Consider the following 22,639-nt stretch of genomic DNA (forward strand, 5'->3'; position numbering starts at 1 on the left):
CATCTTTTTTCTATTTCCCACACCCTTGCAGCCCAGTCTCCTTTTTACCAACATCTTGAAACAAAGCTCCAATTGAGACCTGGGCAGCTCGAAAGCCCTGCTCCTCAGAGCAGGTGACCACTGGTGTACTGAGTTGAATTGTGTCTCCCAGAAAGGTGTGTCTAAGTCCCACCCTGGCCCTGCAAAAGTGACCTGTTTAGAACAGGGTTGTGTGCAGATGTAATTAAGTCAAGGTTCCCTAGGCCAGATCTTCCTGGATTCATGGTTGGCTCCAATACAAGGACTGGGGTCCTGGTAAGAGATAGGAGAGGGAGGTCTGAGACCCAGAGATGCTCACCAGGAGATAGTCATGCAAAGATAGGCAGAGACTGGCGATGTAGCCACAAGGTGAGGGATGCTGGTGGCTGAAGGGACCCTCCCAGAGCCCTCTGAGGGTTCCCAGACTCCTGGCCCAGATCTGTGAGAAAATTAATGTATATTGTCTTAAGTCCCCACTCTGTCATTTGTTGCTGTGTCCCCAGGAAGCCAGAGTCCATGGGTCACCAGTCCCCACAGTCACCTCCTCCTGGACAGGTGCAGCGAGCCCCAAGCCTGCAGCTATGGATTGCTCTTGGGTGCAGCCTGGGACAGAGGGCTTGCAGGATGGGCAACAGCCTTGGGGCCACATCCAGGGGATCTTAGCTCCCATGGAGGTGACAAAACTCTTTCTCTGCATGCTTTGAGATGCCATGGGAGCAGGCAGGAAGGAACGACCGATTAGCAAGCCCTGGGCATCTGCTGTGAAGTGGAGATAAAACCCCAGGTGCAAATCAGGCTCAGAATCAACTTAGGGAGTTATTTGAACAAAATTTACATTCATAGAATGAATAACAGAAAGCTCTTACATTTTTCATTTTCAATCAGCCTGCATTTATAAACATCTTTATTCAGTTTCACTGTGGACAGGGAGATCTTTTAAATTTTAATTTTAGTAGCTCAAAATACCAGGGCTGTTATTCTTGCCATTTTTTTCTTGGAAAAGATCGGAAGCTCCTTGCCAAAAGAAAAATAAGCATAATAAATAATGAATACAGAACAAATTGCAAATGCTTAATTTTTCATACTTCTATGAATATTTGAACAAATAATAGAAGGGTCCCTCAGATTGCAATAATAAGGACACCAGGGAGCTGGGGTGGGACAGGCCACCTTCTTCCCTCTTGATGTCATTTGTTTTAAGTCAGCTCAGGAGTTGTTTTCATTTTCCAGCTCGTTGAAGAGAGGTTTGTATTCATGGCACACCTCCCCTTTCTGAGCCCTGCCAGATCCTCCAGGAGACATCACCAGGGAGCTGGGCCTGGCCGGCCACTGTGCATCACAGAGCAGCACTTGTGCTGGATGCAGCTGCCGCAGGCGCACTGACCGCACAGGCAGGGACAGAGCTACTGCCTTTGTGTGCGAGCGGAGAAGTGGTGGCCTCACACACGTGCACCTTGACACACAGTCACCCTCACACCCCCACACCCTCACACACTCCCACATTTTTACACACTAACACCCACACTCTCACACTCACATACACACTGACAACCCCACACTTTCACATACAATCCCACACCACACTAACACACACACAGACCTCAGCCTCACACCTCCATACTCACATACCCGCTCACGCACACTCATATACACATATCCACACTCACACACAAACCTCCACACTCATGTCGCCTACTGTCGTCAGAATGGTGGTGCAGGCCAGGTGGGGTGGTCTTCCCCAGGTGTCCTAGGAACAGACCTGCAGTCGCAGTTGCAGCTTGTGCAGAAATCCTGACGCGTCTGGTTTATCTTCCTGTAACTTCAGCCCCCTCATTCTTGCTAGAACTTTTAGAAATATAATTAAAGACAAACTCAGTCAAAACATTTCCAAATTTCCCAAGACATTTGCTAACATCATTAACTGGTGACATCACCTTTTCTACCTTCATTAAAAGCTTAAAAAAAAAAGTCCTGGCTCTAAGCCGGAGGCTGGCACCTGGTGCTTCTGCCTCTCTTCTGAGCAGATCGGGGCCCAGGCTTTCAGCGGCTCTGTGACACACAGATGTAGATGTTGTCATGCAGCCCAGGTGTGACTCACAATGAGTGTACTCCCCTTAAAGGTCACTAGGAATGCTCCTGGGAGTATATGGTGTGGGCCCAGGGATGCCTAGAAAGGGCCTGCGGTCACTTTCAAAGGGGCTGCAAGGTTTGGTTGGAGTGTCATTTGTCTAGAGAATGGCTCCCTTGCCCTGTTTCTGAGCAGGGGGCAGAAACACCCTCTCTCTAAATCACCCGGGGAGCAGAAGCCAGGGTGAGGCCTCACTGCCTTCCAGGCCTGAAAGGTCAGGTGGGTCCCCACATGGTGAGAACCGCCTTGTGACCGAGGGTATGGAGCCATGGGACCTCTTTTCCCAGACGCTGGACACAGTCTGCTCACCACCCTTCATCGTATGTAGCAACCCTTGGGTGGGCTGTGTAATTGTCTTCCAGGGTTACACATGGACGTAGCCATGGTGCCAAGTTCCTCCTGGGATTAAGTCAGTACACTCAGAACATGACCTCACTCTAGACAAATGACATGCCAGCAGGGAGATTCCAACCACACCATTGTTCACTCGGTGACCCTGGAAATGTCCGATCTGGCCCGGCTCTAGTGTGACCAGACCTGGTCCTGAGGGGACATGGAGGTGACACTCTAGACCGAAGGGTGGCTCCCCTACCTCAGAGGGACAAAGTCTCTTGCCTTTACAGAAGGCTCTGCAATAAAAATTCTCACCATGAGCTATACTGACCCAAGCCTCAACTGGGATGGGAGGCTAGGCCCCCACTTCTCAGATCCACGATGGGGATAGCCAGGAAGGGGCCCCTCCCACCAGTCCTGTGATAATCTCTCTATAGAAAAGGCACTTGGGGGCAGCGGGCTGACCTGCCAGGCAGACAGAGGAGGTGGCACCAGTGCTGTGGACACATTGGGAAGGAGGCCCAGGCCACATCCACTCAGTGTCCACCTCATCTGGGTCTTTGTGGGAAGGCTAGGGTATCCACAGGGGATCTGGTAGAAGGGGAACACAGGAACAGGGCAGTAGCTCAGGGGAACTCGGAACCAGGTGGGTCCAGCTGTTAGCCGCCTTGGCCAGTGCTCACAGAGGCATCCTCAGAGGGTCATAGCAGCCCGGCCACCATCCTCACCCCTGCTTCCTGTGCATCTGTGCTGCAGCCTATGACCCAAGTGACATTCACCCAGTACAGCTGCCCTCAAGGTTCCCCATCCCTGTCTGACAACTGCCTGCTTATCCAGCTCAGCCTGGAGGGGACCTGGTGGCATCTTCAGCCCAAGAGCCACACAGTAGCCCTGGCACACCCAGGTGTACATACCATGCTGCTAATGGGACTGGGTGGACAACTGCCTGGGCAGGCCCTGCAGGGACAGCTCAGCCCTTTTTCCTCTTCCCACTGCTCCCTAGTGTAACTGCCTCCTGGAAGGTGCACAAATGAACCCCCCAACTCCTAAAGGTACCCTGGGGCCTGGGAGTACAAGCGCTGGATCCCTGGTCACCTTCCAAATTGCTTTGTCTGGGGCTGATGGCAGTATGGAACCCAAGAATTCCTGATAACTGGACCCTGCGCTGCAGGGAAGCAGCTCGCCATGTCCTGCCACCTGCTCACAGCAGGCTGTGCAGTCACAGCCGTGGCCCAGTTTAGTCTTCAGCTTTGGTGAGTAGAATTGTGACGTTTTTCCCTCAAATCAGCGTATCCGGTCACAGCTGACTGATCTGTTTTAACAACTGCCTGCTGTGTCCTGGTGCTCAGAGAATAACAGGAAGTGCCCTCAGTACCCATGCTGTTAGCCCAAGGCACAAGGTTCCTAAAAATAAAATGGTCCATGCCTCCTGGGAGCAGCATGCAGAGGGGGTGATAGAGTCAGTGCTCTTTCTTCCTGAGCACAAGAAGGATGGTGTACATGGTCACATGTCAAATTCGTGCTTAGAGCAATGAAGTGAGTCACATAGGCAGCCTCTGTGATTGGCAGCCCAAGAGAAAAGTCCAGAGGCCTGGGCTCAAAAATGGTCTAAGTTTTCTTGGGGTTCATTTTCTGAGACCCCACCGCCAGGCCACAAGCCCTGTGCTCAGTTAGACTCCATACCAGCCTCGCAGGCCCCAACAGGGGTGGGGCCCCAAGGCCACAGCCCCCTAACACAGGTGGGCCTGCCAGGTCACAGCCCCCAGTGTGGGTGGGGTCCCCAGGTCACAGTCCCCCAATATAGGTAGAGGCCTAGGCCACAGCCTCCCAATGCAGGTGGGGTCCCCCAGATCACAGCCCCCCAATGCAGGTGGAGCACCCAGGCCGCACCTTCCTGGCTCTAGTGGGGTCCCAGATTTATAGACAAAGAAACTTGTGTTAAGTGGTTGGGAAAGTGGCCTACAGTCACACCCCAGGGAAGTGACAAAGGGGGGACCTGAGCTAGCTGGTTCTGTTCCTCCACGGTGACATTAGGGTCCTGAGCCTGTGGGGCAAGTTTCTGTCTGCACCCTGTGTGCTGTACAGAACTGTGCTCTGCCTGTGGACTGGATGATGGCAGGCCAGCCTCCTGGGATGGCAGAAAGTGTCCAGGAACCTACAGTGGAGAAGGCAGTCTCGATAACCCTGGAGGTCCCCTTCTGGGAGTAGCAAGGCCTTCCTTCCAGCCCCTAACCTTTGATCTGCAGGTGGAGGTCACGGCACCTTCAAGCCAGTTCCATAAACCAGCAGCTGCAGGTGCGGCTACCGTCACAAACCTGCTCCTGGTCCCTACTCCTGGACCTGCAGCCCAGCCATGCCACCTTGGGAAAGGCCAGTGAGCCACAACTCTGAGGACAGGGACTTGTAGACTGGCTGTCCCTTGCATCTAACCTTTTGGGGAGGTGGCCAGGAGCAGGTTGTCCCTCCTGTGCCTCTGAAGCCCTACATGGCTTCTACACCCAGGCACTGGCCCCACATCCCACCATTCCCCATTTCCTAAGGCACACTCCTGGCCACGTCACCAAAGGAGGACACACAGCTTCAAGAGGTGGTGAGAGTCCTTGGGACTCAGTAGAGGACATAGGGAGGCGATTTCACAGACTTGCAGAAAGCAAGAACTTGGTTTCTTCCTTATGAGAGCATTTTCAGTCTAATGGTCCTCACATAGCCACAGATCAGCTCACAGGGCTCTCAGTGGGTCCTCCAAATGGGCCTTACCATGCCTGAGCCTCAGGTCTCCATCCCAGGGGCCTGGCCCTGGCATCCCACCCTTTGGCGGGCAGTCGGGCATGCACAGAAGGGTGGGGGTTCCTGACCCAGAGCTGAATCCAGCAGCTCAGGTCAGAGGACTCAGGCTGAACACACTTCCCAGGAATGCCTCAGTTCACCCCAAGCCAGGACTTGGGCCTCTCCATCACTCAGTTTGCAAGTAACAGAAAAAGCACCATGGCGTGCTGTGTGCAAACAATTACCCCCTCCATTCTGCCCCCTCCAACATCAGCCGTGCAGAGTGAGGGACGGTCCTCATACTCCACGGCCTGGCCAGGCTCTGAACTGCTGCCCATTGCCCTCATGACTGTGGGCAGTGCAGCATTTGGGGAGAAACAGTGCCTGTCACGTTGCCTGGATGCTGTGGATTCACGGTTCTACAGCACCCTGCAACACCAGCTGAGGTGCCGGGGACCGGGCAGTGGGCTCTGGAGAAGAGTAGGGTTGAGATGCCGCTGCCACAGGGAGCATAGTGGCCCACATCTGGAGAGGATGCAGTCACGGCATGCATGTGTGACAACTCATCAAGGTTTAACACGAGGCCTGCACATTTCACTGTCTGCAAATTACACCACAATTTAAAAAAAATCAAAAAGAAAGCAAAGTACTAAAGAGAACGTGGGGCACTGAGCCTGTTTCCAGGCACGGCTAGATTCCAGGCAAAAGCACTGAACAAGACAGAGGGAGGCACTTAGCAACCACAGAGGTCATGACCCACAGCAAAGAGCTGACAGCCGTAAACGCCACACACCAGAGTCGGCATTCACTGAACACAGTAAAGCCCACAGGTGTGCGAGGAGAACTCGCTGGAAACGCGTTAGTGGGTTTAAGAAAGGAGACAAGGCACAGCTGACAGCCCTGACAGTGCGATCAGTAACACAGTTAGAAAGGACATTCACCGAACACTTCCGAGTGCCCGTGGGACAACCACAGCAAGCTGCAGTAAATCCTACACCCTGGCTCGGGGTGCAACACAGCCAGGAAGTAAATCAGCAGAAAAACCAGAAGCTTCCACCTGGAAGACAATGGAGACAAACTTCTTGTCAGATGATGTAGAAAGCACTGGCAAGGAGAAGACACAGTCCAGGAAAGCAAAAAGGCGGCAAGGTGACTCTTCAGCATCCTGCTGGACCACGGCCCACCTCAGTGGATGTGACTTTGCTGCCTGGAACCCAAAAGCTGCCTCTTCAGTCCCTCCAAGCAGGAGGCCCTGGTGGAAAGGTGACAATATGCACTGGCCTCTAGAGCCTGGAGAAAAGGTGACCCGCTGTCACACCCTTGCTGTCCTGAGGACACACATGGGCCAGGCCTGAACACCACATGTCTTCCTTCATCAGCTCTTTCCCATCAAGGTCCAGTTCCTTAGAGCCCTGGAGCCTCTCTGCCGTGAGCGCTGTGGCCACGTCTGGGCAGACAATGGAGGAGTGTGCTCTTACAATTGTCTTCAGAAACTGCTGGTCAGCTGACGGAAGGACAGAGTGCTGGGTAGCTGCAGCCCACAGGCCTGTTTGTTTGTAACAAGAACTCAGAGAGCAGCTCAAGAGCTACAAAAGACAGCCCAGCTGAGCAGACAGAAAACTTAATGAGGGCTTAGTAAGAAATTAATGATATGAAAGACAGAAAATGACAGGCTCAATAAAAAGAATACAAAAGTTGGTTCTTTAAAAAATAAAATAAAAACCTAGCAAATCTAAACAAGGGGGAAAAAGATACACAGAATAAGAAACGTCAATGAGAAAACAGACCCAGATACAGAGGAAATAAAAGTCCACCATAAAAGACTACCTTGTTCAACTCTATGCGTGTTGAAATCTGGATGAAATGGGTGCTTTTCTAGGAAAATATTACCGATTTGACTCAGGAGAGGCCAACTACCACAGGAGCAGACTGGGCATGGTGGTACACACCTGTAATCCCAGGTACTTGGGAGGAGGAGAAGGAGGATCTCTGTCTATGGCTCACTGGGTAGAAGCTCAAGACCCTATGTGGAAGGGCGGGCTGGGGTGTGACTCAAGTGGTAGAGAGCTTGCTAAGTGCGCTGCCCTGAGTCAAAAAATTGCTACAAGAGAAATAGATTGTTGTCAAAGAGCTACATCACTTGTGCACACACACATATATGTGCACACACAAACACACACGTGTGCGCACACACAAACACACGCTTGTGCACACAGGAACTTATCTTCTACCCTTTTGGTTCTTTCTTGGGAGCTTGCAAATTAAACTGACAAAAGACAGATTAGTGAAACAAAAGACAAAGTTTATTCATATGTGTACTCAGGAGCTCGTGAAGAAAGTAGCTCAAAGAAACTTAGAACTTGGTCTTATTATTTTTTGGCAGTGCTGGGGTTTGAAGTCAGGGCCTTGCACTTGGTAGGCAGGTGCTGTACTGCTTGAGCCATCCCACCAGCCCGTTTTTGCTTAGTTATTTTTTGGAGAGGAGCTCATGCTTTTGGCCAGGGCTGGTCCTGGGCTGCAGTCCTTCTACATATGCTTCCTGTGTAGCTGGGATTGCAGGCACAAGCCACCTTTTATACCATCTCAATAAGGGAGGAGGCTAGAGTTTCAAGGGACAGGAAATGGTGGGAAATGACTGGGAGGAATGAGGGGGCTAACGAAAAGTGAGGCTGTTTGCACCATGTCTCACCCCAGGGCTGACTTCTCATCCCAGGAGAAGGGACTCTTGCTTTCTCCTCGTGTCATCTTTCCCTAAAGGTGTTAATGGCAGCTGAACCCCTTGGAAGGTTCTGCTTTCTGCAGATGAGGCGAGTGTAAAGAAAAGAAAAATGTGTCCCGAATTTTGTTGATTCTCAAAATACCATCGGCTCAAAATAACCTTTAAGCCACAGTAGCACATTCTGTGCTCAGACACAGGCACATATCTACACACACACACACACACACACACACACACACACACACACATGCACTTACACAATAAACACAGGCACATGTGCTCATACCCCAAAACGTGTAATGTGCACACATGTGTACCCACACACCTCTCCAAACAAGAAGAAGAAGAAGCGGTTTAAGGACCATAATCCCAACCTATGACAGAGGCTGAGTCCAAATCCTCAGTGCCACGAGAAGCTGTAGAACAACCGCACTGATCGATATCAGGGTGCAAATTCTAAGTAAAATGTAGCAGCCAGGAGAACAATGAAAGGAAGGCACAGGGAAAACCTCCCAGCTCCACCGTCTGAGAGGCGTCAGTCTTGGCATTAATCCATACCTTGAGCACGACCCAGTGAAAACGCTAACAGTATGGTTTGGTTTTGTAGTTTGTGTATTTTTTGACAAGACCAGATGATTCTGTGTTCACATGGAAATAAACATGCAAATATAGCCTGGAAGACACGAAGAACACAGACTTCAAGAGAGGAATGGCCTGGCACGGCAGATGCTGAAACATATTGTAAACTGGGAAAACCAAAGCAGCTTGTGTGCGCCCAGCGTAGACAGAGACACAGGGCAGAAACCCAGATCTGAAAAGCACACAGGATGGAGTGGGTGGGAGAGGCGCCCGCCTGGCTCACTCCTAAGGAAACCCTAACCCTAACCCCTAAGAAACAGGCTAAGTGCGAGAACGCGAAGCCACAGGTGCTGAGAGGCAGCGTGGGGCAAGGGTCAGTTACAGGCTTGGAATCAAGCAGGACTTTCTAAGGGGACATGGAGGCAGCCTGATACACTCAGTTACATTTGATTTTTAAAATTCTGGCTGACAGAAATCAAAATAAGCAAAATCAAAGAAAATAATAACTAAGTATGAGAATGTTTTAAATTCATGTCACAAAGTGGCAATTTCCTTGATGTATAAATTGCCTGACAAATGCATCCAAGATTGCCAGTAGCTGGTTAGAAAATGATGACCAGCTGACAAAAAGGAAATAAAGCTGAGACCTGCAGGAAGATCCCTAAATGAGCTCACCATAAACAAATGCAGGCTGGAAGTGCACTCTCTCATCACTCTGGTGCTGTTCAATGAAGTCTGACAGCAACCCGTGTAGACGGTGTGGAGAAGCAGCCATGCTTGTTCCTTGTCAGTGGAAATATAAATCAATACATCATTGGTGGGGAGCAGTTCAGCAATATTTGAACTGTGAGATGCACCTCGGATGCCATAACTCCACCTGTAGAATCCTTGAAAGACAGGAAGAAAGGCAGGCAGGCAGACATGCAGAGGGATGGCCATGCAGGGAGACAGACGGACACAGAGGCAGGCAGACACAGATGATCAGAATGTACACTTTGGCACAGGGATTATTTTGAGTGGAAGGAAACTGGGAAGCAGATGCAGGGAACACTGTGTTCCCCTTTTCTCACCAAGAACAATCGCGGGGGGGGGGGGCGGGGGGGTGTCCCCTGCTGTCTCCCACAGGCCACCTCCGCACTGGAGACAGCTCCAGCCTGAACAAACCTTACTGAAATAACCGTCAGCCTCCATTAGTTTCCCCATATATTAACCTGCCCACAATTTATGGCTGCTAGAGGCTTGAGCCATTTTCCTTTGTTGTTCCATCTTCCAAAGATGTATCACTTCCTACTGGAGCAGCATGTGGTTCTCAGGCCTACCTAGCTGCGGGTTTGTGTTCTCCCTTTCTTTCTGTGTGATCCCCACGTACATCTAAAAATTAAAATATGAGCATCATCTAAAACTTGAATCTTGTTAATCTGTCCTTTCTCAGTATAATTTGTAAGGCCCAGGTACCGAATTGAAGAGGGCAGAGGAAAAGGGTTTTATTCCTTTCAATAGACAGAAAACAAGGAGGCACGCAGTGGTTTTCCAGTGCAAGCTGGCAATGTCTGCAGGCGTTTTTAGTTGTCACGACTGGGGTTGGGGAACAGTGCTCCTGGGATCTAATGGGTTACAGGCCAGGGATGCCAATCAACATCCTCCAGCACACAGGACAGTTCTCAAAGCAAAGAACTAGCCCCAAGTGTCAATCAGAGCCTTGGTGTAGACAGTGGGGAGTCTCTGCGATGGCACACAGAGGCCATCCACAAACCATTTAGTGGGAAAAAAGTGAGGCGGAACAGGGTGTGATACATGGCCACTTTTGTGAGCAAGGATAGAAGGTGTGTGCACAAGTCACCCGTGTGCGGTGTGTCTACAGGATGTACAGGAGAGGCAGGAGCACTGAATAAGGACTACAAACTTATCAAATAGAAATATGGGGAGCCAAGTTAAACATGACTGTCAGATAAATAATGAATAAGCTTTTTAGTATTTCCACAGAATACTTACAGATGCTCAACAGTACTAAAACGTTCTCATTATCTTGCATCCTGCTTACCTGGGTGCCCAAACTGGGTGGGGTGGAGTGGAGTAGCAGTGGAAGGTCTCTCTGGCCTTTCTGAACATATCCCGTATGAAGTTTTTCTGAGGGTGTGCTAACAAATTCAGAGGTCAAGGGGACAAGGTCAATGGGTGGAGAAAGATCCAGGGGAAACAGGCCATGGGAGAAATGCAGGAGGAGGCAGAGACCAGCGAGATCATTTCCAAGTGAGACTCGGGAAGCTGGCCATGCTCAGGCTACATGGGATGCTGGGATGCTGAGGTTGCTGGGATGCTGGCATACAGGGATGCTGGGGATGTTGGGATACAAAGGTGCTGGGATACAGGATGCTGGGATGCTGGGATGCTGAGGATGCTGGGATGCTGGCATACAGGGATACAGGGTCCAGGAAGTCGGTGTTCGTGATCTACCCTTGGGTCCAGGAAGTCGGTGTTAGTGATCTGTACGGGCAGCGACGAGCGGGTCCTTTGGCTGCGAAAATTCCTATAAAATGTCTCTCTACCCATCTCTTGAAGATTTGAAGGTAGACAAAGTAATTCAGGCTCAAACTGCCTTTTCTGCAAACCCTGCCAACCCGGCAATTTTGTCTGAAGCTTCTGCGCCCGTCTCTCAAGATGGAAATCTCTACCCTAAACTGTATCCGGAGCTTTCCCAATATATGGGACTGAGTTTAAGTGAAGAAGAAATATGTGCAAATATGGCCATGGTTCCTGGAGCACCAATTCAGGGGCAGTTGGTAGCACGACCTTCCAGTATGAACTATATGGTGGCTCCTGTAACAGGCAATGATGTTGGAATTCGTAGAGCAGAAATTAAGCAAGGGATTCGTGAAGTCATTTTGTGTAAAGATCAAGATGGAAAAATTGGGCTGAGGCTTAAATCAATAGATAATGGTATATTTGTTCAGTTAGTCCAGGCTAATTCTCCAGCCTCATTGGTTGGTCTGAGATTTGGGGACCAAGAGCTCCAGATCAACAGTGAAAACTGTGCAGGCTGGAGCTCTGATAAAGCACACAAGGTGCTCAAACAGGCTTTTGGAGAGAAGATTACTATGACCATTCATGACAGGCCCTTTGAACGGACAATTACTATGCATAAGGATAGTAGTGGACATGTTGGTTTCATCTTTAAAAATGGAAAGATAACATCCATTGTGAAAGATAGTTCTGCAGCCAGAAACGGTCTTCTCACTGAACATAACATCTGTGAAATCAATGGACAGAATGTCATTGGATTGAAGGATTCTCAAATTGCAGACACACTATCAACATCTGGGACTGTTGTTACCATTACGATCATGCCCGCTTTTGTCTTTGAACACATTATTAAACGGATGGCACCAAGCATTATGAAAAGCCTGATGGATCACACCATTCCCAAGGTTTAAAAGTCATGCACAACGTAAATAGAGCTGAACATCTTCAGTTTCCTTCTTCGGCAACTTCTGCATTATGCACATGAAGCTTTCCTGGAGCCAGGGAGCATATGCTGCATGAGGACCTTTCTAGTTTACATCATGGCTGGGAATCCTACTGTTTTGTCTGATATCTTCTTCAGATTTCAAGATAGTTGTAGCCTTATCCCGGATTTACAGATGTGAAACTTTCAAAAGATTTGTTGACTTTCCTAGAATAGTTTCTGTACTGGAAACCTGATGCGTTTATAAGCCATTGTAATTAGGATGACTGATGCAGGCTTAGCTATGTGTGAGAACCAGTCACCTTTCTCCTAGGTAATGCATAGTTTGGTTCATGTTACTTTAGTTCTATGGTATATTTGCATTTTTAATAGATTACCCATATTCATTTAGGATGACTGCCTTTAATAGTTTTTATTTTTTAAGTTCTGTGTGTGTGTGTAAAATGCCAATTAAGTAATACTGATTTCATTCCGTGAGCATTATACAGTATATATACGTTGCAAGAGATTGTGATGATTGTCATTAAATCTTAACTACCTTCACTTACTGTGCTTCAGCTGTCGCCTTAACTCTGTTAAGCATCTAGAATGAAAGCCAAAATACAATTATTGCTGCCTTTCTAAAATCCAGAATGTTAGTTCTATATTAAACTGAAATGTACACTAGCGCAGAACATTTTAATGGTACTTATTGAGCTTTAGCATAGCTGCTTAGTTGTACTTTGAAACTTTTGTAGTCATTGCATAATGGAAACTTCTTCTAAAAGTTGCCAGTACCACTTTCTGAAAAACAAATCACTATATATTTAATGCAAACTTCTTATACTAAACAGGATAACCTGTCCCTTTTTTTCATTTGTAGATCAGGTGGGATAATATTTAATTTTGGCATTTGAATCCTAACATTATATAACCTAGCTCCTTTGGGATGGTCTTAGAATGTTTTCTTAGTAATGTGCTTAATTTCCTCATTACTCACTGTAAACAAAATGGCAGTAACACTTTATCCTGATTTTTTTCTTTTTGGTTTATGCCTCTCCTGTTTTAATTAAATGTGTATGAAGTAAAAAAAAAAAAAACAGAGATACAGGGATGCTGGGATGCTGAGGATGCTAGGGTTGCTGGGATACAGGGATCCAGGGATGCTGGGATGCTGGGATCCAGGATGGTGGGGTGCTGGGAGGATAGGGAGGCTGGGATTCTGGTGAAGCTGGGGATACTGGGGATGCTGGGGTGATGGGAAGCTTGGATACTGGAATGCAGGGATGCAGGGATGCTGAGGCCCTGAGATGCTGGGATTGTAATGCTGGTGTGCTGTATGCTTTGCTCCCTGTCTTTACCAGGCAGCAGCATAGAGCCCACTCGTGGCCTTCCTTGGAACTGCAGGGATCCACCTGCCCCTGTTCTGTGGCTGCAGGTTTGGGAAAGGTGTAGATGTAAGATGGATGCGCACCTCCTCTAAGCTTCCTCCTGCCCTGATGGTTAAGCTGCTCTTCCTGACAAGAAACACCATGCCCCTCCTCCTGTCAGTGCACCATGGTGTCAGAGCTTTCTACCTCCTTTGTTCTCTGTGGATCCCAAGTTTGGCCCTGAGCCTGCTTGGGTCTCTGAGGCTGAGAGGACTGCCTCCCGCTAGCAGGGCTAATGGAGGGTGACACACACACACTGACGGTCACACTCCGGCACTCATACATGGTCACACACAGCACTCCATGCGCGGTCACACACATCCCATATTCACTCTAATACACTCGCACTGTTTCACACACACACTCATACAGGCACAAGCACACAGGTGTACTCACCACCCCACCCCCAAGAGAGGACCCTGGCACCCCATGGGTCTGAGGTCCCCTTGACTGGCCGTGCCCCCACCCCACCTTGTCCATGGCCCAACACAACAGGGCCTCCTCTGTTGCCAGCCAAGGCTCCCACCCCACACTTCCTGATGCTCACGCTCAGGCCGTCCTCACCCAAAGTCACTCTAGACCAAATTACTTCCCAGACTCCATGTCTGAATTCCCATGCCATTGTCAAAGTAGGCTCAAATGTCCTGAATGAGAAGCCAGGGCCAGGAAGGGCTACCAGGGTCTGATGACAGCCAGGCATGGGTCAGGCACACAGGCCCCCACAGCCTGGCCCACCCCACCTCTGGTGCAGGGGTGCAAGCAGTCTTCCCAGGGCCCGCAGCAGCTGGCCTTTCTGGAGGGGATGGCCAGCCGGCGTGGCTCCCACTCTCTAGCTGTGAAGTATACAGGAGGCTGTGAGCTATGTGAACCCTTAGGCAGCTGTGAGGAATTGCACAAACAAAGGCGGTCAGTGTGCTAAATCCAGGACTTCATCTCTGCTCTCACCTGGAGAGCCTGCTTGCCAGTTGTGAGTCCCCTTCACTACCCTCAGGGGAGAAGGACACCCCACTCTTCTGAGAGGGGGCTGGGAAGACTGGTTCAGCCAGTGTCCCTCTTGTCTCTTTCTTCCCCTTGCCTGTCCTCTGGAGCAAGAGTTCAGGCCCACTGATGCTCAGGAGACAGGAGAAGCTCTGTGTTTGACTTCAATTCTGTCATTTAAATATACTTTGAGGTATTTTAAGGAATAATTAAGCCATCACCCTGCTTTTCACTAGGTGAAATTACAAATGATCAGAATTCTCACCACTTTCTGGTGAGTGTTACGAGTTTAATTGTATTCCCTGAAATTCTTATATTGGCCCCTCCAGCCTCAAAATGTGACCTTATTTGGAGACAGGGTCTTTACAGAGGTCACCAATCCAAAATGAGGTCAGTGGGGTGGGTTATAAGTCCAATGACTCCTGCTCTTATCAGAAGGGGAAATTTGGACACCGAGGCACATACACAGAAAAGATGCCACCTGCAAGCCAAGAGGGTGGCCTCAGGAGGAACCAGCCCTGAAACGCCTTGTCTTGGATTTCTGGTCTCCAGAACTGCCAGGCAATAAATCCAGTTGTTGAAGGTGCCAGTCTGCTGTCCTTTGTTAGGACAGTCCGGGATCACACGGAAGCCTGTGGGGTCCAGACTGGGAACCAGACAAGGAGCACTGTCTCTGTGTGAAAAGGCAGAATGACATAGTGAGGAATAAGCACACTGACCTGTGCTGGTTCTGGACTCGGCTCCGGTGCTCCTTGGACCTTCTTGGTGACAAGAGTGTCTTCTGCTCTCATTAGGAGACTCTGGGTGGACTTCTGATTGGGGCTGGTCACAAAAAGATCAAGACAGGATTAGAAGCTTTGAGCTTTCAGCATGCCCCTCCCCAGTCCAGGAAGGGGAAAAGAGAGGAGCCGAACATTGGTGAAGCATCTGTAAAAATCCCTGAACTATGGGGTTTGGAATACTTCTGGGTTTGTGAGCACATCCTCACCCCAAGAGCAGCACACTCCAAATTTCATGATGCAGAAAGCCCTGCATGGGGGGCCCTTTTGGTTCCTGTCACCTCTTCTTGTGGCTGTCTGCTTGGATCCTTCATTAGTTTTTATAATATAACCACAAATGTACATAAATGTTTCCCGAAGTTCTCTGAGCCCTCTAGCAAAGTATTGAATCTGAGGTGGGGGTCATCAACCCCCAATTTGTAGCCACATTGTCAGAAGTGTGGCACTCTAGGGGCCCACTTCTTGTGATTGGCACCTCAAGTGGACTGTCTTGTGAGACTGAGTCCTATCCTTTGGGGTCCAATGCTAACTCCCTTTGATGCAACACCAAATAGATTTAGAGAGTACCCATTGGTGCCTGAGAGAATTGCAGCACTCCTTTTTGGTAGGAAAACCCTGCATGTTCCATGTCAGAGGTGTTGGTGACTTTCTTCCTTTTTAGACATCAAGTGCAATGTGGCTTTGAGGGACAGGCAGGGTGGGCGTCAAGGACTTTCTGCTACAGGTGGCATCTGAAGCAGGGAGAAGTCTGAGGAACAACCCTGGTATAAGCCAGCAGGGCTGGTTCACAGATGCCCCACCTGGAGGAGGCATGGAGTCAGACCAGCGAGGTTCCTGCCCTGCCTCTGGGTGCTCCTTGCAGGTAAGGGACAGCACCTGCTCTACTGCAGGAGGGAAATGGACTTTCAAGGGCTGCGTGCGGCACCCCAAAACCTCCACACTCAAATCTTGGGCAAGCAAACTAGATTGTGGCCAACCTGAATGTTCCTGGCAAAATGAAATGTATCCAGCAAGGAAGATAACTTTGTGTCGCATTCTTGACATTTATGACTACCACATAACCAGAAAAATGAGTTTAAATATTTAATGGTCTCAGATGCAGAAAATCTCCTGCTACATAATGATTGGGACATACTTCCTTAGCAAGAGTAAGTATTTTATCATTGCTGTACCCAGAATCTTTATGAATAAACAAGATCCACTTGAGAGCTGTCTTGGAAAACAAGCAGATGGTGAAGCTGGCAGGATTTGAGGCATCTGCTTTCAGGATGGCACATTGCTCTATGACCCCTAGGACAACGGGACATTTAGGCTTCAAAATTAAACCAAGGAAGACCCTTGTCTGTATATGTCTCTATACAGGTGGACCATCGGGGAACCTCAGGAAGGTGTGAAAGCAATGCACGTTCAGTAGAAAACACCCTTCAAAATTTGAGTTTTGATCTTTTCTCTGGCCAGCGACGTGCAGGACAGTGCTGCCCTTGTGATGCTGGGGGTGGCTGACCGCAGCCCTCTGTCGGCTCCGTGGCACAGGGTGGACAACCAACAGACACACTGCGTTGCTGAGCCCCGAGGGCCAGCGGGTCTGGTGGAGTCACTGCACGTAGACCTCTGATGGGTGTGTCCAGACGTGGCCCCACCATAGGTGCACCCACATATATGGCACACATATGTCATGTACACGTGTGTGTATACACACACATATGTGTAACCTCATGCTTTGCATTTTAAACTTCATCTAAGAAACTTAGGCTTAGTGCTTGTCAGAGACCTGCCCACCCTTGCTCCTGTGGCTGGTGTTCCCATTCTAATCGTCACCAATGGGCATCCCAGGAAACATTTCCTCTGTGGCTCTGGTGAGGACTTCAGTAAGAAGTGTTTCAGGACTCTGAGCACATGACAAAGCGAGAGCACACAAGGGAGGGGTGAGGATAGGGAAGACACCTAAGAAACTAGATGGCATTTGTTGCCCTTAACGCAGAGAAACTAAAGCAGATACCTTAAAGCAACTGAGGCCAATAGGAGAAGGGGACCAGGAACTAGAGAAAAGGTGAGATCAAAAAGAATTAACCTAGAAGGTAACACACACGCACAGGAAATCGATGTGAGTCAATGCCCTGTATAGCTATCCTTATCTCAACCAGCAAAAACCCTTGTTCCTTCCTATTATTGCTTATACTCTCTCTACAACAAAATTAGAGATAAGGGCAAAATAGTTTCTGCTGGGTATTGAGGGGGTGGGGGGAGCGGGAGGGGGTGGAGTAGGTGGTAAGGGAGGGGGTGGGGGCAGGGGGGAGAAATGAACCAAGCCTTGTATGCACATATGAATAATAAAAGAAAAATGAAAAAAAAAAAAGAAGTGTTCCAGGAAACAGAAAGTGACCATAGACTTAAGACTTAAGAAGTGTTTAGCTGGGCATGGTTGTGCACGCCTGTATTTGCAGCATCAGGAGGCTGAGGCAGAAGGATCACAAATGCAAGTTTGCGAGAGAGAGAGAGAGAGAGAGAGAGAGAGAGAGCTTATTTCTCTCTCTCACAAACCCATCCAGGATTGAACAGACAGGGGCACAAGCTCCATCATGCACAGTACAGTAAGTTTCTACCTCATGACACAAAAGGGCTGCTCAAATTCATCACATTTCTACCTCCAAAAAAGGAAGGATCAAAGAAAGGCTGCCTTCCCTTTTACAACGTCCCCCTAAAACTGCATCTTTACAATCCAATGGCCAGAACTCAGTCGCTTGGCCACACCTGACTACAAGTGAGGCAGGGAGTGTGCCCTGTCAAACATCTTGAGGAAGAAGAATGGAGAAGTTAGAGAGAAGAGCGGCTGCCTGCTTTGAAAGCTGTGCAGATTTCCCTGCAGTCTTAGAGGCAAGGGGAAAGCTGCTCTGCCTCCCCTCAGCATGGCTCTTAACCACTCCAGAACACCTTCCTCCTCTGCGGCCACTCACAGCTGGTGTGTCTGGGGGGGCTCCATCATTCCCCATGCTCTCTGCTGCCAGCCACCTCCTTGGTCACAGCTGGCCCACCATTCTGAGCTCCGCATGTCCTTCCCATCCTCCCAGCACAAGGGTGCAGCCACCCTCCAGCAAGTGTCCCCAGCTCTCTGACACCTGCCTTCTCCTCACCCGCTCCCATCTTCTGAGCTGATCTCCATGTCCAGCATGAGACAAAGCTGAGTCAATCTTGCCTGTGCTCTTCCAGCTGAGCCCCCGATGAGACTCCTCAGGAGGCCCACAGAGCCCCCAGTACACGATGGCACTCAAGAGTCACGACTCACAGCCACAGTGGGACCCAGTTCCTCCCCGACACCCATAGGAGTCCAGTGTCTCCCACTTTCCATCTGTGTCAGTGGCCAGCCCCAACAGACCTGTCACCCTCAGCCGGTGACCTGACATCCTGAGTCAGGCTTCCCAGCACAAAACCCCTGTGGTGGACATCTGGTACCTCATCCCACCCACAGCCCAGTCAGCCCTAGCCCTGTGGCCCCTCCTCCCAGAAACCAGATGGGGTCCTGTCCCTCCCAGGTGGGCTCTGTCCTGTGTCTGGAGCTGTGTGTTCATTTAGTTTCCTCAGTGGGAGGATAGTTGAAGATGCACCAGTTTATATACTTTTTTTCTTTTTTAGCGGTACTGGGGTTTGAACTCAAAGACTTGTGCTTGCTAGGCAGGCATTCTACCACCTGAGCCATGACCGCAGCCCCTCACCTAGTTTAAATGTGACCTCTGACCTCTGTGAGGCCTGGCACGCATGGCATGTGCAGCTTGAAGCCAACACCAGCCTAGTTTCAAGCTCCCTTCCATTAGCTTGGCCTGCAGAATCAGTTCCCAAGCCGGCACACACCACGGGACTCTCAGGTTTACCATCTGCTCTGGGCCCTGCACCGACACGCACAGCACACACAGGACCCTCAGGCTGATCCTGGGCTGGCTTTGCTCGCTCACCAGGTGCTGCTGCTCCCAGGGCTCCGACCTTCCTCTCTGGAGCAGCCGTCCACTGTGTGACTGATCCACAATGCGACTGTCCTTGGATGTTTGGTCACTTCCAGTCTGGGGCTGTAAGAGTAGAGGGACTGTGAACATCTCATACAGGGTTTCTGTAGACCTGAGGCATCCAGCTCACTTAAGCAAGCAACCGAGGAGGATTTCTGGATCGCTAGGCAAATGCACGTCCGACTTTGTTTAAAATTCCAGCTTTCCAGGGACTGCCATTTCACCTTTCCATCAGCAGCATGTGACAATGTCAATTGCTAATGTCACTATTTCAGTCTTCATGTTACCTATTCCAGTGAGGTCAAGTGCTGCCTCTTGATTTTAATTTGTGCTCCCCAGTCATAAATGAGGTGAAGCACCTCTTCATTCTCGAGGGTGAATTCAAGTCTTTGGGCCATCTTATAAACCTGTGTTGTCTTATCATTTACTTACTGTGTTCTTTACATATCCTGGACAAGAGTCCTTTGTCATAGATATTTACTGTGCATATTTTCTCCCAATTTGTAGTTTGCCTTTTCACTTTCCTAATAGTGCCTTTCATACTTTTGAGGACAGATTTGTCTATTTTTTTTTCTTTTGTGGTTTTCCTCTTTGTGCCTACTACAGTTTGAATGAGAAATGTCCCCTATAGGTTCCTGTGTTGAACACTTGGTCTCCTATTGGCGGTGCTATTTTGGGGAGGTTCTACACACTTTAGGAGGAAGTGGGTTACTAGGAGTGTGTCCCTGGGTTTGAACTCAGGGCCTCTCAATAGCTAGGCAGGCACTCTACCACTTGGACCACACTGCCAGACCCAGGGGCATGTCCCAGGCCCGCTCTGCTTCCTGGTTATTGTGAGGACATGCTCCCACCACTGTGATATTCTGCCTCTCTACAAGTCCAGAAACAGATCCAAGTGACCACAGACTGAAACCAGGAGCCAAAATATAACATTCCTCCCTTTAAGATGTTCTCAGGTATTTTGGCCACAGCTATGGAAAGCCAACCATTATAGTGTCCTATTTAATAAATTTTTTTGCCTGCCCTACAATGGTAAAATATGTTGTTGTTTTTTTTCTAGAATCTCTAAACATTTAACTTTTATCTTTTAAGTCTATGGTCTAGCTCAAGCTAATTTTGTATGTGGTCTGATGTAGGGATTCAAGATCAATTCTTTTTCATTCAATATCCAGCATCATTAATTGAAAGAGTTTCCTTTTCCCATTGAATTTGATTGACATGTGACAAAATCGGTGGCGATCCGCTGTGTACCTGCTTCTGAATCCTCTTGTCCTCCCCAGCTGTTCCCGACACCACACTGCAGCTTCACAGTGGGAACTGAAATCAGGCGGTGTGACCCTCCAACTGCCCTTCTTCCTAACGTTGTGCAGGCTCCTGTGTGCTTTGTGCTTCCGTAACAGGCTTTAGAATCAGCTTGTCAAGACCAGAAGAATGCCCGCTGGGCTTCTGCCTGGCATTTTGCTAATGTGGAGCTGAATTCCAGGAGAACAGCATCTCACGAGCACATCTTCCAGCTCTTGAGCACTGCACACCTCCCTACCTATCCAGGCCCTCCTTAGCTTAGCTTGCAACATTTGGCTTACCGTGGAGTATTTGCGGCTACTGTCAATTTATTCCAAAATAGCGGTTTTTGTTTTTGGTGAGTCAGAGTATCACTGTGTAACCCATGCTGGCTTCAAACCCAATATCCTCCTGTCTCAGCCTCCCAGATATTAGGATTACAGGCATACGCCTCTGCCCAGCTATGGCTTGCTGTTGACGCAGTTTTAAGTGGTACTTTTCTGCCATTCTCTAGTTGTTATTAGTATATGCAATACACATTGGCATTGTGTCCTGCTTCTTCCCAAACTCACATTCTTTGTAAGTGTGACATGGGTAATCATATTGTCTGTGACTAAAACCCAAAGTTCTTCATTATTTTATACTTTTAAAAGTAAGCCTTGTCCAGACCTGGAATCAGCCCAGCCTCTTTCCATCCCTCTAAAAGCCAAACTTCTGCAGGAATTATGCATGCCTCTCACTGCCACCGGCTCTTCCACCCTCCTATGGCTCTGTCCACATGAAACCAGAGGCCTAGCTATTCCCTGTCCCTGGTGTCCTCATGTGACCAAGTCCAGCAGTTCCTCCACGCTTTCTTTATTACTCTTTTGGCCACATTTGACCTGACTGCCCCTCCCCTTTAAAAGGATCTTCCCTGACCCTGTTCTGCCCTCCTCCTCCTCTGTGCCCTGTGGTCACCTGCTGCTCCTGGCTCAAGGGTCTCCAAGGCTGCCCTCTCTCAGCCCAACCACCCTTTGCCATCACTTCTCAGCGGATGAGGTACAACCTACACCCGCAGCGGAGGCCCTGACATCAACGTGGACCTTAGCAGTCCACGTGTTCAAGACAGAATGCAGCTTTAAGGGAGCCCCATGGCGTGCAGCCTAGCGGCCTCCCCGCCCCTCTCCTACAGCCCCAGAAACTCTGGCCCAGATCCTCAGCTGGCCATCCCCTGGGGCCTCACTGCCCCTCCTCCACTCTGAACGACCAGTGTGGCCCCACATCCCATCCGCAGACCCGCTCAGATCCACGCCCGCAGGGAGATCACGCCACAGGTGCCCGGGGCTGGAGAGAAACCCGCCCAGGATGGGGGCTGCCCTGTCCAGCAGGTGTCCAGCCGCCCTCCTCCTTCCCTTGACACCAGCCCCCCAGGTGGCTCAGCGCCATCTCCCGTAAGTCCCCTGTAGCGCCTGGACGCTCTGGCCAGCCTCCCCGCGCTCACCACACCGCTTTAGGACTCCACAGGCTCCGCCCCCAGCCTCCACGGGGTCACGGCCCCAAGCTCCCCGGCCTCGGTGACGCCCTTCACCCACAGGCTCCGCCCCTGACTCCCCCCCTCGGTGACGCCCCGTTAGGACCCACAGGCTCCGCCCCTGACCTCCCCCTCGGTGACGCCCTTCACCCACAGGCTCCGCCCCTGACACCCCCCTCGGTGACGCCCTTCACCCACAGGCTCCGCCCCTGACTCCCCCCTCGGTGACGCCCTTCATCCACAGGCTCCGCCCCTGACCTCCCCCTCGGTGACGCCCTTCACCCACAGGCTCCGCCCCTGACTCCCCCCTCGGTGACGCCCTTCATCCACAGGCTCCGCCCCTGACCTCCCCCTCGGTGACGCCCTTCACCCACAGGCTCCGCCCCTGACTCCCCCCTCGGTGACGCCCTTCATCCACAGGCTCCGCCCCTGACCTCCCCCTCGGTGACGCCCTTCACCCACAGGCTCCGCCCCTGACTCCCCCCCTCGGTGACGCCCTTCACCCACAGGCTCCGCCCCTGACTCCCCCCCCCTCGGTGACGCCCTTCACCCACAGGCTCCACACCTGACTCCCACCCTCGGTGACGCCCTTCACCCACAGGCTCCGCCCCTGACTCCCCCTCGGTGACGCCCTTCACCCACAGGCTCCGCCCGATTCCCCCCCTCGGTGACGCCCTTCAT

The 22,639-nt window shown here is 50.3% G+C and overlaps 1 long non-coding RNA gene and 1 pseudogene across 1 annotated transcript; one reads left to right on the plus strand and one right to left on the minus strand.

Moving 5' to 3' along the window:
- Positions 1-323: 323 nt before the first annotated feature.
- On the minus strand, positions 324-22,023 carry LOC141424727 (uncharacterized). Its single transcript, XR_012449576.1, has 4 exons — positions 21,929-22,023; positions 19,120-19,230; positions 15,113-15,215; positions 324-1,863 (listed from the first exon to the last, which is right to left on the minus strand). It is a non-coding gene; the product is annotated as an uncharacterized lncRNA (long non-coding RNA).
- On the plus strand, positions 10,981-12,672 carry LOC109675278 (syntenin-1 pseudogene; annotated as a pseudogene).
- Positions 22,024-22,639: the final 616 nt, after the last annotated feature.

Source organism: Castor canadensis, chromosome 7 (assembly GCF_047511655.1).
Source record: "Castor canadensis chromosome 7, mCasCan1.hap1v2, whole genome shotgun sequence".
In the NCBI taxonomy this organism is placed as follows: Eukaryota; Metazoa; Chordata; class Mammalia; order Rodentia; family Castoridae; genus Castor; species Castor canadensis.